Source organism: Accipiter gentilis, chromosome 1 (genome assembly GCF_929443795.1).
Source record: "Accipiter gentilis chromosome 1, bAccGen1.1, whole genome shotgun sequence".
In the NCBI taxonomy this organism is placed as follows: Eukaryota; Metazoa; Chordata; class Aves; order Accipitriformes; family Accipitridae; genus Astur; species Astur gentilis.
The window spans coordinates 51905587-51918132 of NC_064880.1; the positions used below are offsets into that span (position 1 = coordinate 51905587).

The 12546-nt window shown below is 38.6% G+C and overlaps 1 long non-coding RNA gene across 1 annotated transcript in view; it reads right to left on the reverse strand.

Moving 5' to 3' along the window:
• Positions 1-8232: 8232 nt before the first annotated feature.
• Positions 8233-12546, reverse strand: part of LOC126044980 (uncharacterized) — a 62891-nt gene continuing 58577 nt past the window's right edge. The window contains exons 5-6 of the long non-coding RNA XR_007507871.1: positions 9307-9364; positions 8233-8537 (exon numbers count right to left, since the gene is read on the reverse strand). This is a non-coding gene — a long non-coding RNA (uncharacterized LOC126044980). The remainder of the gene's footprint in view (positions 8538-9306; positions 9365-12546) is intronic.

The window sequence follows — 12546 nt, forward strand, 5'->3', positions numbered from 1 at the left end:
TACCACATTTGTAAGTAATGTGTACATGTTTTCTTTCCAGCTGATCAGCCCTGAGAGCACATCAGATTCAAAGGATTTTGTCCAGCTCTTACATTAGTTTTTAATAGCAAAATCTGAGTGTGCCTTCCACACTTTAAAAACTGACTGTAATCAAAATCTAATTAGTATTCTATTTTACTAGTGGGAAAACTGAGAGAAATGCACGCAGACATACATGGTGTTAGATATTAAGCCAAAAGATGTCTCCAGAAACCAGCCATTCATCTTTTGCCTTTTTTTTCTTTATCATCAACATCTTGTCTCTTGAAATATAGACATCACTAAATCAAAAACACTTACCTTTTCACATCATTATAGAATTGCTCAGATTAAATAAGAGCTCTGTACAGCTTTTCAAATCTCAGCTCTGTTTTCAAACCACCAGGGAGGGCTAGTTCTTCCTGCTCAGACAATTATCAAATTGTTGCCAATGTGAGCGTTCCTTGTATCAATCTCATTATTATTAAGTAGTCTAAACCACCTATGGATCTCATTACCATCACTTTGAAAAAAGGTCACAAGGTAGCATCTGCAATTTACTTAAAAATCATCATTAAAAGTAATCCTTTTTTAAAGAAGGTTTAGGCTGCTTTAGTGTATTTCTGATGTTAACAAACAGAACTCTTAGAGACCTGAGAATTCTGCTCAATTTTGTTTGGTTGTTGTGGGATTTTATTCTTTGTTTACTTTGGAAGTAACAAGGACATCATCATCCTTCCTTTGTTTTCCTGGTGGAACTCCTGAGGTTATTGGGTGGTTCACATTGTAAAAGAAAGCTAGGTCAAATCACTAAAGATGAAGTCCTTACTGAAAAGTTAATTAGTCACTGAAAATGCATGAGCATTAAGGGGGAAAAAAAAAAAAAAAGAAAAAAAAAAAAAAAGGCAGCTTTAGCAGGACTTTCTCTTAGCAACTGCTCAGTTTTCATCATTTCATTTTGTGACGGTATCAATTTATCAATTTTCTAGCCATAATAATAGTCTTAAGTAGGTAAGAAACAATTTTTCATTCTGAATAAAAAGTATAAAAATTCCCTTCCTTACTTTTTTGAAAGAAAAAAAGACTGTCGGAACTTGTTTATAAATTACAAATAAACACGAAAGAGAACAATCCTTGCTGTCCATCTCCCACTCACTTTTAAGTAGATCACTCTGCAAAATATTTTGCAGTTGGTTTGATATTTTTAGAGGAAAACATTTTTGCCCAGTAATACAGAAAAAAAATAATTGCTATCACTTCCTTCCTCTGAGAAAATGACACATAAAATTTTATATTTAAAATTCAATTGAGAAAGAAACTATTTTTTACTCAAAGCCTTGTAGCTATGTATCCTTTTTTTTTCCTCTCTCTCTTTTTTTTTTTCCTTTTTTTTTTTTTTTCCGGTCTGTACAGTCTTATGCTGCATTTTGGATATAAACTTAATAGAAGATGTTGCAAAAAGTAGCAACTTCAAGTAGAGACAGAGAGTTATCGGACAAACACGCAAAGGCAGAACATATAAGATGAACGGAACAACACTTCACAAGTTCAGAATATGATTGCTCCAGATAACTATATACTCTTAGATATTTTCATTCCTGTGTCTCATTAACATCTCTTGCTCCTGAAATGGTATCAAGTGTGATTTCTTTCTAAAATAGCTGATAAGATCATCCAGCTTTTTAGGCACAGATCTGCTGTATTTCAGCTGTGCAAATCAGTCATAAAACCCACAAAAATGATCCCTATCAACATTTTCAATTGTTGTCATTTATAACAGTATTTAAAGACCATTTTACATTTCTTCACTTGTTGTGAAGAAAGGGAAGGTGCATATTTTTATGCATCTCACAGCAGATAATGCAATACAGCTTTGCATCAGGCTCTTCGACCTGAAAGTGTGCAAAGTATTAGCTCGGTTTCTACGTCCTATAATGACTCAACACGTTCTTGCCACAGACAAGCAAATCCCTGAAAGAGTACAGACCGAAATGTAAAATCTACAAATACTTTTATGAAACAATGGATTTGTCTGTTTCAGAAATGTATTCGCCTAAAATGTGAAATGTCGCTGTATAGACACAAACATTTCACGAGCAAACCATTTATATATCTTTCTATTTATACTTACTCATGCAACTCTACGTAACAGCTCATAAATGTAGGTCTTGTAGTACAAACATCCATAAATATACAACACACACACTATATATGTATGTATATTAATATTTGTAATAGAAATCATATCTTTCCATCTTCTAAAGGCATCCTTTGTAGCTTTCTTGCCTTTTAAATTCAGCTGTTCTTGAACACAGTTTGTCTTTGAAATATGTCAGGATAATGCATTATTGAAGTACCGTACTGCTTGCTTTTTGAGACTGTACATAAAATCAGTCACGTTCAACAAATTTCCATTTTACTTAGTTCTTTTTCATAATTATTCCTCACTTCTATCACAGCCCTGTCCTCAAGAGCTCTCTGGTTACGCCACTAAAATTAACCGCACACTACAGGTTATGCCTCCAAGGGACTTGCTATCAAGAGAAACCTAAGGTAAAGGAAGAAAGCAAAATAAAATCCTCTACTTTTTCTGAAATGGATATGACTAATATATGAACCAGGTTGCAAAATTAAGCACCGGACACATGAACTAGATTTGGAAAAAAGTTTCTTATTTCACCAGATGCGTCAGAAACATTTGGTTTATTTCTTAATATATGGATTTTGAAAGCTACCAGGGATAGCATATCAGGGATTTAAAACCTGTCTTAAAACTTCTGGCTTAAATTGGTATCATTTTGTTCAAGAAAGAGTTAAGTCTAACAAGCAGAAAAAAAGAAATTAACTAAAGTAAGGCCCTTGTGATACAATGACACTTGCTCTATGCTCTTACAGAGAAAAACATGATGATAAAACACCACAAAGAGGAGTGTTATGAATTTTATTAATGACTAGAAGACAGTGTGCAAAACATCAAAGGTCTGTGGAAAAGATTAATGACCCCGTGTGAGACTGTTTAATTACCTCCAGCTAATTAGATTCTTGACCAAATTTTTAATATCTGCATTCCTTCTAAAGCCTAATTGAGATTCCACATTATTTATCAATCTTTCAAAAAGCCCTTAGTGTGCTGCTTTTTTTAGGGTTTTTTTTTTCCCTTTGCACTTTGACTCCATTTATGGTCAATTATTAAATAAATAGCAAAGTAACTGTTCTCTCCAAACTGTATATGTGGAACACTTTATGCCTGTTTATTTTGACTAGGAGACTATCATTGGCATCTTTTATACATAATGAAGCACTCTAACTAATAAACTGACTGACTTCACTGTAAACAACGTTGATAATATTTTTGTTATCTGGGCTGTGCTCAGGAACTCCTCATGTGGTTTCTGTAAATTAGCCTTTGCTATTGTCAGTTAATCCTTATTTCAGTTTACCTTGGTCCAGTCCCAGGCCCGGAGTGGAGCGTTATCATGCAAACTGAAGAAGACAGCCCTCGCCGTTTGATTATTTTCCCCCGTTCATTTGGAAGTACTTTAGTGCTATAAAACACCGCTATTAAATGACTTGCCTTTATATAAGGAAATTGATGTCAGAAGGCAAGGGACACATGCAATAATTACTTATTTTTTATACCCCTTCAGCTCTCCCCAGTTAGGCACTGGCATGAAAAGAGAGGCCGATGTGTACAGCACATCTAAAGACTGAACTTGGGTTAGGGTTTTCTGCAGAAGTTCTGCCATTTCGGTTGGGAGCGGAGGAAATGGGGAAAAGTCAGGCATTTCAAGGTATGCGATGGGGAACACATATTTTGTGTACAGATTGAGAAACAAAATACTTCCCCGTTCAGAGGAGGCAGGGGACTCCCCGGTCTCCTTCTTTGTTTTAGCTATAAAACAAAGCGCATTTGCTTTGGAAATCTTTTTGTCATTTTTAATATAAGTAAGAAAAATAAAGTGTGCACATGTGAAATTATATATTTATAATGCATGTATAAAACAAAACACTTTGGGAAAAATTATTTGTAATTCCATATAGATTTTTTCAAATTATCCACTAGAGTTTAGCTCATAAAATCATACCACATATACAAAAATATATGGAATAGCTTAAAAAAAAAAAAGAAAAAAAAAAACATATTCTCTATTAAATTTTAATAGGTTTTATGTTATTTGTATAAAATATTGTTGGCTGTACCCCTACTAAAATACACAAGATTTTTTCCTGTGCGGTAGACGTGAGTGTCTGCATGTACAGACAGTCATCAAAAAACCCCACTACATGATGATCTATGCCACTGTAATAAATGTAGAGGGGACAGGGCTTTGAGGGAGGGATCGCTTTTTTCATTATCATGTTTGCAACAAGCCTTGTCCAATGGGATAAGAACATCTATGCAGTATCACAAAACACATCATTTCGTAATATAAAAAGTATATGTCAAAATAGCAAACAATGTAAATCAATACAAAAGTATAATGAAGCAGGCATTAAAGAGACACATAATACATTATGCTTAATTTCTTGAGAGTGACATGAATATTTGGTTACTTACTAAATCACTCACAGGAATACTGCAGCAATGAACTTATTTGGGATCCGGCAGTCAGAGCTACTTGATCTTTCCGATGCAATAAAAAGCTTAAAGTGCCTAAAATCTATGTATCCAGATATTTATTCTGTGCTCCAGTTGGTGGAGGAGTGCTTCGAACCCAGTAAAGATTTTATCCTTATAGCTATGGATAATAATGATATAATTTGTACCGTATCAGTGCACCATAATTGAGGGTCATGTTTTTACGTGAGGTACTTGGTAAAGACAGAATTAGAAAAAACAGGCCCTGTTTAACAGAGCACCCACCTTTTGCAAAACTGAGGGTACGTTTAATAGTTTCCCATGGGAAAGGAACTGAGATTTCCGACACCTCGCCCTCCAGACTACCCTTATTTCTTTCACCCAGCCGTCGGGTTCAGCAGGGTGAGTAGTTTTTCTCTTACAGGCTGTACGTACCTGTCTGGGACGCTCTCCGTGTGCCTTTGACGTCTGATCTACGACGCCAGCCCCAAAGGCATGACAGGTGACTGATACTCCTCAGTTTCTGGAGGACCGTGATGGATATTGGTACTGAAATAACTGATCTGGAGAGACAAGCTGGTGATGGGATTAATTCAAATGGCAATTCAGGCCCGGTTTAATCAAATGCTGCATGGATGTGCTATAGATCAAGCATTTAAGGCTGGTGTTAGAGCCTCCGTCAACCCAGGGAGACTCTCCTTTAGTCCGTGTGGGCATCCTCCAGCCCCAGGGATTTCCCTTCTCCCTCCTGCCACAAGCACAGGCTCCTCCGGGGAAAGTTCACACTTATCACCCCACGCACTGGCAAGCTGAGCAATTTTATATTTTCCAGTACTCCATTTCTTTCCAGCTGTATGGATGCTGCTGATGGTACAATAATAATAATAATTTTAAAAAAATAAAAATAAAAACCAACCGAAACCAACAAGCCACACAAAGCAAACCAAAAACTTTGTCCAGCTTGACCCAGTAGGAAGAACATCTGTGATGAGGAGGAAAATCTGGACAGATGTATAGCACCCAGAAAACATAGTGCTAGGCTACGGGGAGGGCACGAGGCAGCACAAGCGGTTACTTACTTTAAAAAAGAATTTATTAGCCCAGCCTTGCCCCTGTGGCCTTTGAGAGACTCAATAACGAGCTTGTCTCCTTCTTCATCACCCTGCTCTTTCACCTAGGGAAGACGGGCAGGGGCTGGCGGATACCTCCCCTGCGCTGATCAATAACCTGCTTCCCCCGCGGGAGGGACGGTCAGCCCACAGGAGGACACATGGGCAAGAGCAGAATTTCTGCATTTTCACTAATATTTATTCTCAATATTCTTCTCTGAGAATCTTTGTTCCATCTCATACGGGATATTTAAAATAACGGAATAATGGAAGCCAAATAAATATACTGAAAGAATACAGTAAGACAAATTTTGTCGTTTGAAGTTTTGGGTTGTTGCATTTTTAAATACTTTACTTTGTCCTAATCTGCTATACTAGTTTTTGCCTTTATACCAATATGTTCTTTTATATCGGGAATTCTTTCATAATTTTACATCTTTCTACACCAAGCCTGCCCAAAACCAAGATCCCTTCTAACTTAAAGTGCTCCTAAAAATTTGAAGTGCTCTATTAATTTTAAATTGCTCTACATCATGTCTGCTTAGAATTCCAACTGCTTTTTCACGCAAAAAATATTAAACTATAAAACGCACATCTGCAACATAACAGCTACCCAGCTTTTTTTGATTTCAAACATCAACTTTCTCCCCTTTTCCTTTATCTTTGAAAGAAAAGAATGCTTTGGGAGAAAAAGAATAGAACGACTCATCACACGTTTTATTACGAGCCTCCCTCTATTGAAAACCTTTTAGGTATGTCACAGGACTAAATATATTTTATGTCTACCAATTGGTAGCACATAGTCCAGCCCATTAACCCGTTGACCTCAATAAATTATGATTTCCTAGCACGAGCGGTATTGCTAGAAGATTGACACATCACCAAACGCGCACTGAGGGTTAACAATACTCCCCAGGATTTTTACAAGACGACTTCTGATCCGAGACGTCTGTCTTGCAGGCAGTTCTTTCGAAAACGCAAACAAAAATGTTTTTAAAGCCTTTGGTGTTTTTAGAAATCTGACTTTATCCTCAGCAACGAGAAAAAAAATGGCATCGCTTCCAGCTGAGCCCCTGTCACATTATCTGCAGAACAACAAAGGCACGGTGCAACACCAGCACGGCCTTTCCCACGGTGGACCTTTGCCAACGCAAACCTCCGCTGCGGCACCGCACGCTCGCCTCCCGCTGCGAGGTCGCGCAGAGACGTCTCTCTGCTTCCCTTTGCTCGCATCGGTATTTCCACGGAGCGATACTCTCACCTGACCCTTAAAGGTCTATGCAATCCGGTCCTGGCTAGCGATCCGCCGGCTATCTCCTGCCACCTCCGTCTTCTCTTTGATGTTCTTAAATGGATGTTGTTAAAAGGAACTTGTTGAGTGAAAGACACAAAAACTCTATTTACTGAAAAGATAGGGCTGACTCAATATAGCGGTGTACTTTGGCGGCCGGGCTGATTTTTAGGAAAGAGTTTCGAACTGAAGGCCTGTCGTTTCTTCCACTCGCATAGCAACTCAAGCGCCAACAAGTGGATTCATTGTCAAAGTCATTTTACTTGTGCTACGGTATCTGAAGCACATTATATTAATCTATCAAAGGGTCACTGCTCCTTTAATGAGTGACCATAAATATACATAAATACAAACCACCACCACCCCCCGTGCTCTGTATATCCCATGTATCAAGCACTTCCAGATCCATATATATTTACTACTTTGCCATGAAGATATAAAACCATCTGAGCGATGTGATGAAGCAGTAACCCTTCCCAGCTACAACGCTTTATCATGCGACTAACTTGGGAGGTGCTGATTATTTACACACAGTCTATCACAATAAGCTGCTCTTGGGATATTTTCCAAGCAACAAATTCAAGCAGAGTTTCTTGACTTTAAATTGGAGCTTGGTCTCTACATACACTCTGATTTTCAGAGCATCCGTCTATTACCAGAGCAGCCGGGCTCCTGCTGAGGACACGGACTTTTGGTCCGGAGGGGCAGGTCAACCAAGATGAGATGTACATTCCCAGCTAATAGAGGAGTCACCCGCCCTGCCTTGACCAAATTCCAGTTTCTTTTCTGATGCGGTTGGATCTCGTATTCTTCCCTGTCCCATTTTACACAGCCTGGAGCTGAGATAATCCCAATTGCATCTGCACGCTTCTCTGTAGGAGAGCGGCATCAGTTTGTTACTGACGTAAACAAGACTCGTGCCTTAAAAAAGGATGTGATTCTTTTTTTGGTTGGTAGCTGCTGTAATACCTTCTATCCATTTAAACGAGTTCCTTTTTACGTTATCACAATGTAACCTGTATTATTGAATGCTGAATCCTATACTACTTGTGCATCCATGTAAGTTCATGGTGGCGTTTCTGCTCCTGAAGATTTGTTTGACACTCTCATTTTTTCTACGTGCGAGCACTATCAGGTGAAACTTTTTCGGTCAAACTAATCTTACCAGACATACTAATCTAAGGGTAGCTAAATGTTTCTTTGCTCTACTTCAGAGACAATTTCTATGGCAAAGCCATCGAGGTTTTTGTCTCAAATGAGATGAGCAACCCATTATTCACTGGATCACGACTTCATATCAAGATAGAGGCGGCAGCTTCATTTATGCAATGTAGCATCTCACAAATAGTAAGCATTAGACCACAAACGTGGTAACGGATCAACAGCAACAAAACGAGAGCGTGATCTTGGCTTTCGCTCTGGGAATTACACCGGCCCCAGCTGAGGAGGAACCAGCCACAGCCATCCACGCCGCCTGCAACGGCGCAGCTGCCTCCTGCACCCACGAACAGCCTTCTGCCAGACAAATAAATGCCTCTACCTGTAAATGCGATCAAAACACCCCTTGTAACTTTCAGTTATAACTTACAGCCATATTACATACTTATTCTTCCTTACCCTTTCAAGGCAGTTATGGGGAAGTTACGTTTTGGGAACTTTATGGGAAAGTAAGCCTTTGTTAGCAGAAACAGTGCGATGTTCCCATGAATCCACCTTAGCTATAAAACCTCCACCACTATTGCGATTTCCACTCTCCAGCTCTTTACCAGGAAGCACTGAACTCCAATTTCCCCTTTACCCGACTGCAAGATATTTAAAACAAAGTGGCTATAGCTGCCATAACAAACCACCCATCTCTATCCCATCCCCTGGGTAAGCCTTCTGCTAACTTAAATGTTCTCAGTCAGAGCCCGAGAGAGGCAAAAGTTTCCTGTACAAGCCAGTGGTCCAATAAAATATTTGCTGGATGCAAAACATGTGGTTATATTGGGTTTTGTTAAGCAGTTTCCTAATAAAGGGCAATGCATGTTCAGCCTTCATAGTAACTCAGATGTGACACAAATAATACAGCAAATAATTACGATGACCTTTCGCTCACCTCAAATTTAAACAAAGGTTAAGCTGCCCTTTAGAAAAGTAAATATTTTCTGTAGTCAAATAAGTGTAGACACCTTTAGAAACAAGGATATATTGCCAAACTAAACTAAACTGAAAATGGTTGCAATAGAATAATTTCAAAACATAAAGGATGCAGAGCTGCTGAGCAGAAGCAGCAGCCAGACACCCTGGCATCGCGGCCGGTCCCTTACCTTACAAAACTCCCAGGCTGATCTCCATATGTTTTCCAAGAACTGTTGCTTGAAATTTCTGTCCAGTCACAGCAGATAGGAGAGAGAAATATTAAAAATAAGAAAGTGCATAATCTCCTTGCCCCCTTTAGTCTGGTAAACAATTTATATTCAATTTCATACAACGGAATGAATCCACGGACCTTTAAGTAATTAAGAAACAGACACTGAGGCTTAAAAAATAAACTTAATGGAAAATCTCACATAGTGGCCAGGAAATGGCTCATAGGTTTTATTTAGTTCTCATAGTCTAAGGTTTAACTGTTAGCTAGATAAGAGCCAGGTGTGTTTTACACATCTAATTTGTTTAGTCTGAAGCTAATTCAAACAGCGCTTTTTAACTACAAGTCTGCACCCGGCTTTTAAAATCTAAATCCAGAATGAATGGGTGTCATACATACTCAGGGTCTCTAAATAAGAAGGATCACCTTTGGGGAAGGAAATTCTCATTTATTTCTGGCACGCTTGGTTTTTTGGGGGGGTGGTCAGGCATCATTCTGTTAGCTGTGTTAAGATGACCAGCAGAAAGTCAGTGTTGCCCAACGCAGCCTCTCATACCAAAGGCAAGAGGAAAAACCACGCTGAAGACCACTTCTGAGTTTTCAGGGCCAAACAACGTCTTTCTGCTGACCTGTCCAGCGAAGGGATGCGAAATGCCCTAAGAGGTCTGATTTTCTATTTTGACATGAGCAAGCCACGAATCGCCCGTGGCCGGGCGAGGGGGAGGCGGCCGAGTGCGCGGAGGGAGCTGGGAGCCGCGGGGAGCTCTGCCGGGAGGAGATGCTGTCACCTCCGGGGACGCATGGGGATGAGGGGCCACGGCTGCAAACCTACAGGCGGACATCGCATTGGCAGGGGTAGGTAGAGGCTGTATAAAACATGCAGAGATGTTAAAATCTTGGATTCTTAACGTTTTGACCTTCAACCACCTCTGACGAGAAGAGAATTGCAAAATATTTGGTCAAGAATCACTTCAGACATGAAAAACAATAGAGTAATTTGTGGCAGTGACATTCATAATGCTCTAATACGGGGCAAATCGTAAGAAAACAGACGCAGTATCCATCATTACCATTACAGTGTTGACTAACCTGGCTTTCAGACTCTGACTGAGACTTCTGATCCTATGGGTATAAGTAACGTTCAACTTTAACTGTACTTTCATTTTGACAAGTATTAATCGTGCCCTTCTCTGTTTGATCTACTAAAAAAGATAGTCAATGAATTTACACCCTGTTACTTATTCATGAACAAGTTGTGCCCCTGAATTTTAACATGCTATGCCTTAAACTGTTAGCTGTATATCTGCTTTATGTGATGTTCCTACATAAGCTGGCAGTCCATCAATTTAGTGTCCATACATTTCTTTGAAAGCTATATTATAATTAGAGCTTAGGTTAATACTATTCAGTAACCATAAAACAGACATAAAATAATTATAACTCATTTAGTGAAATTAGAAAAAGAGCAATTATTAGACTCCCATTGTGAGGCTTTGCTGTGAGGGACAGATAATCTATCTGCAAGATGTACTTTAAGAACACCATTTTGAAAGAAATAAACTAGATAAATTACTGTTTTGTTTTGGTTTAAGAAAACTTAGACCTATAAATACAAGTTCAACAAACATAAAGGATGTGTGTAAGGGAAGTGAAAGTTCTACTGCAAGAAGAGAGATTAAAATATTTATATGAAGTTTTCCTGGCATTACCTCTCAGGATGTTGTGAAGCTAGATTTGTTAATATTTGCAAGGCATAAAATACTACAGTGATGCGGATGCAGGCCTATAAACTCTTACAATTAAACACGAGGATGTGCACCATTTGATCAGGAGGGAGTGGACTCGCTGATGCTGATGTTCGCCTCAGCACACTTGGAGTACAGGATTTCTGGTAGCTTTAATGAAGTTTTTATATACCAGGAAACCTGGTTTTGAAATTGCCTGTTTCTGATTCTCCAAGCTCCTGGTATGCCGAGATATCCAGTTATACAGGAAGAAATTACTTTTCGCTAGGAATGCACCTCCCTGGCTGAAATACAGCTTAGGACTGTACCGAGCTGACAATTTGCCCATTTTTTCCTTCTTTGGTTGGAGACTAGGATAGCAATCTTTCTGACGAATCAGCAACTGAAATAATATCTCTTCCTGATGGACTATTGTCCAGCTACTGTTCGCACAGATGCAAATCCCTCAACATCTGTATTTCCAAGCCTTACAAGGACAGACCCCTCTTCAGACAAGAGGGATTTTTTTCCCCCAAATACAGGATCTTTGCACGTCTGAATTGTGACTTTCTTTTTAGGTCTTTGGTCATATGGGTCTTTCTTTTTTGTACTCTTTTAGTAATAGAACTTCACATATTTGTCAATCTATTCCATTCATAAGGAAGTTTGACTTTGTTCACCTCGGAAGAGCTCCGTAAAAGCCAAATGTTTCTTCAAGAGTTCCCAAGAGAGGAGAAGGAGAACCTGAAAGAAAATGTTCCACGTGGTACTCGGAGCCCAACCGAAGAATGGGAGAGGCCCAGGTCACAGGGAAATCAACGTCTTCGTGATAATGTGTAAAACACATTGCTACGGCACAGCTAAACAAAACACAGCCCAGAAAGACTACTGTTCTAAACATTAAAACCATAATGAATTAAACACCAATTGGCTTTAAAGTGTCAGTAATTTATTCAAAGCAATACTACAGTGATATTTCTCACTGCTTTTAGGGTCAGCACATTTAAGATTCATATTTTCAGTCTTATCTCTATAGTTGAGAGAGACAGAAAGAAGTCTCTATTATCGGGCAGATTTCAAAAGCTGGAGGTAAAAACATCAAATGTCACACAATATGGCAAAAAATTTATCAAACTCTATTAAATTCTTTATTTCTTTAGAATAATATCTCTAGAATGCTTTTGAACTTTCAAAGAATCCTATAAATTCCTCCCTACTTAATTTATAGGAATACTAGAAATGAATCACAATTAAAATCAAGCTTTTTCGTATTAACACACACAAAAAAGAAAAAGCACATAGAAAGGACTTTTTTTTTTTTTTTTGTCTAAATGCATGTGAGATTCAGTTAAGACTTTCCTGTGTTCATGTAAAACCTTATTTATTGGTTTACATTGAAACATAATTTCTCGTTAAATGAACCCTAGGAAACAGAACTCTGATGAGAGAAATTCATCAGTACCAACATTTGTAAA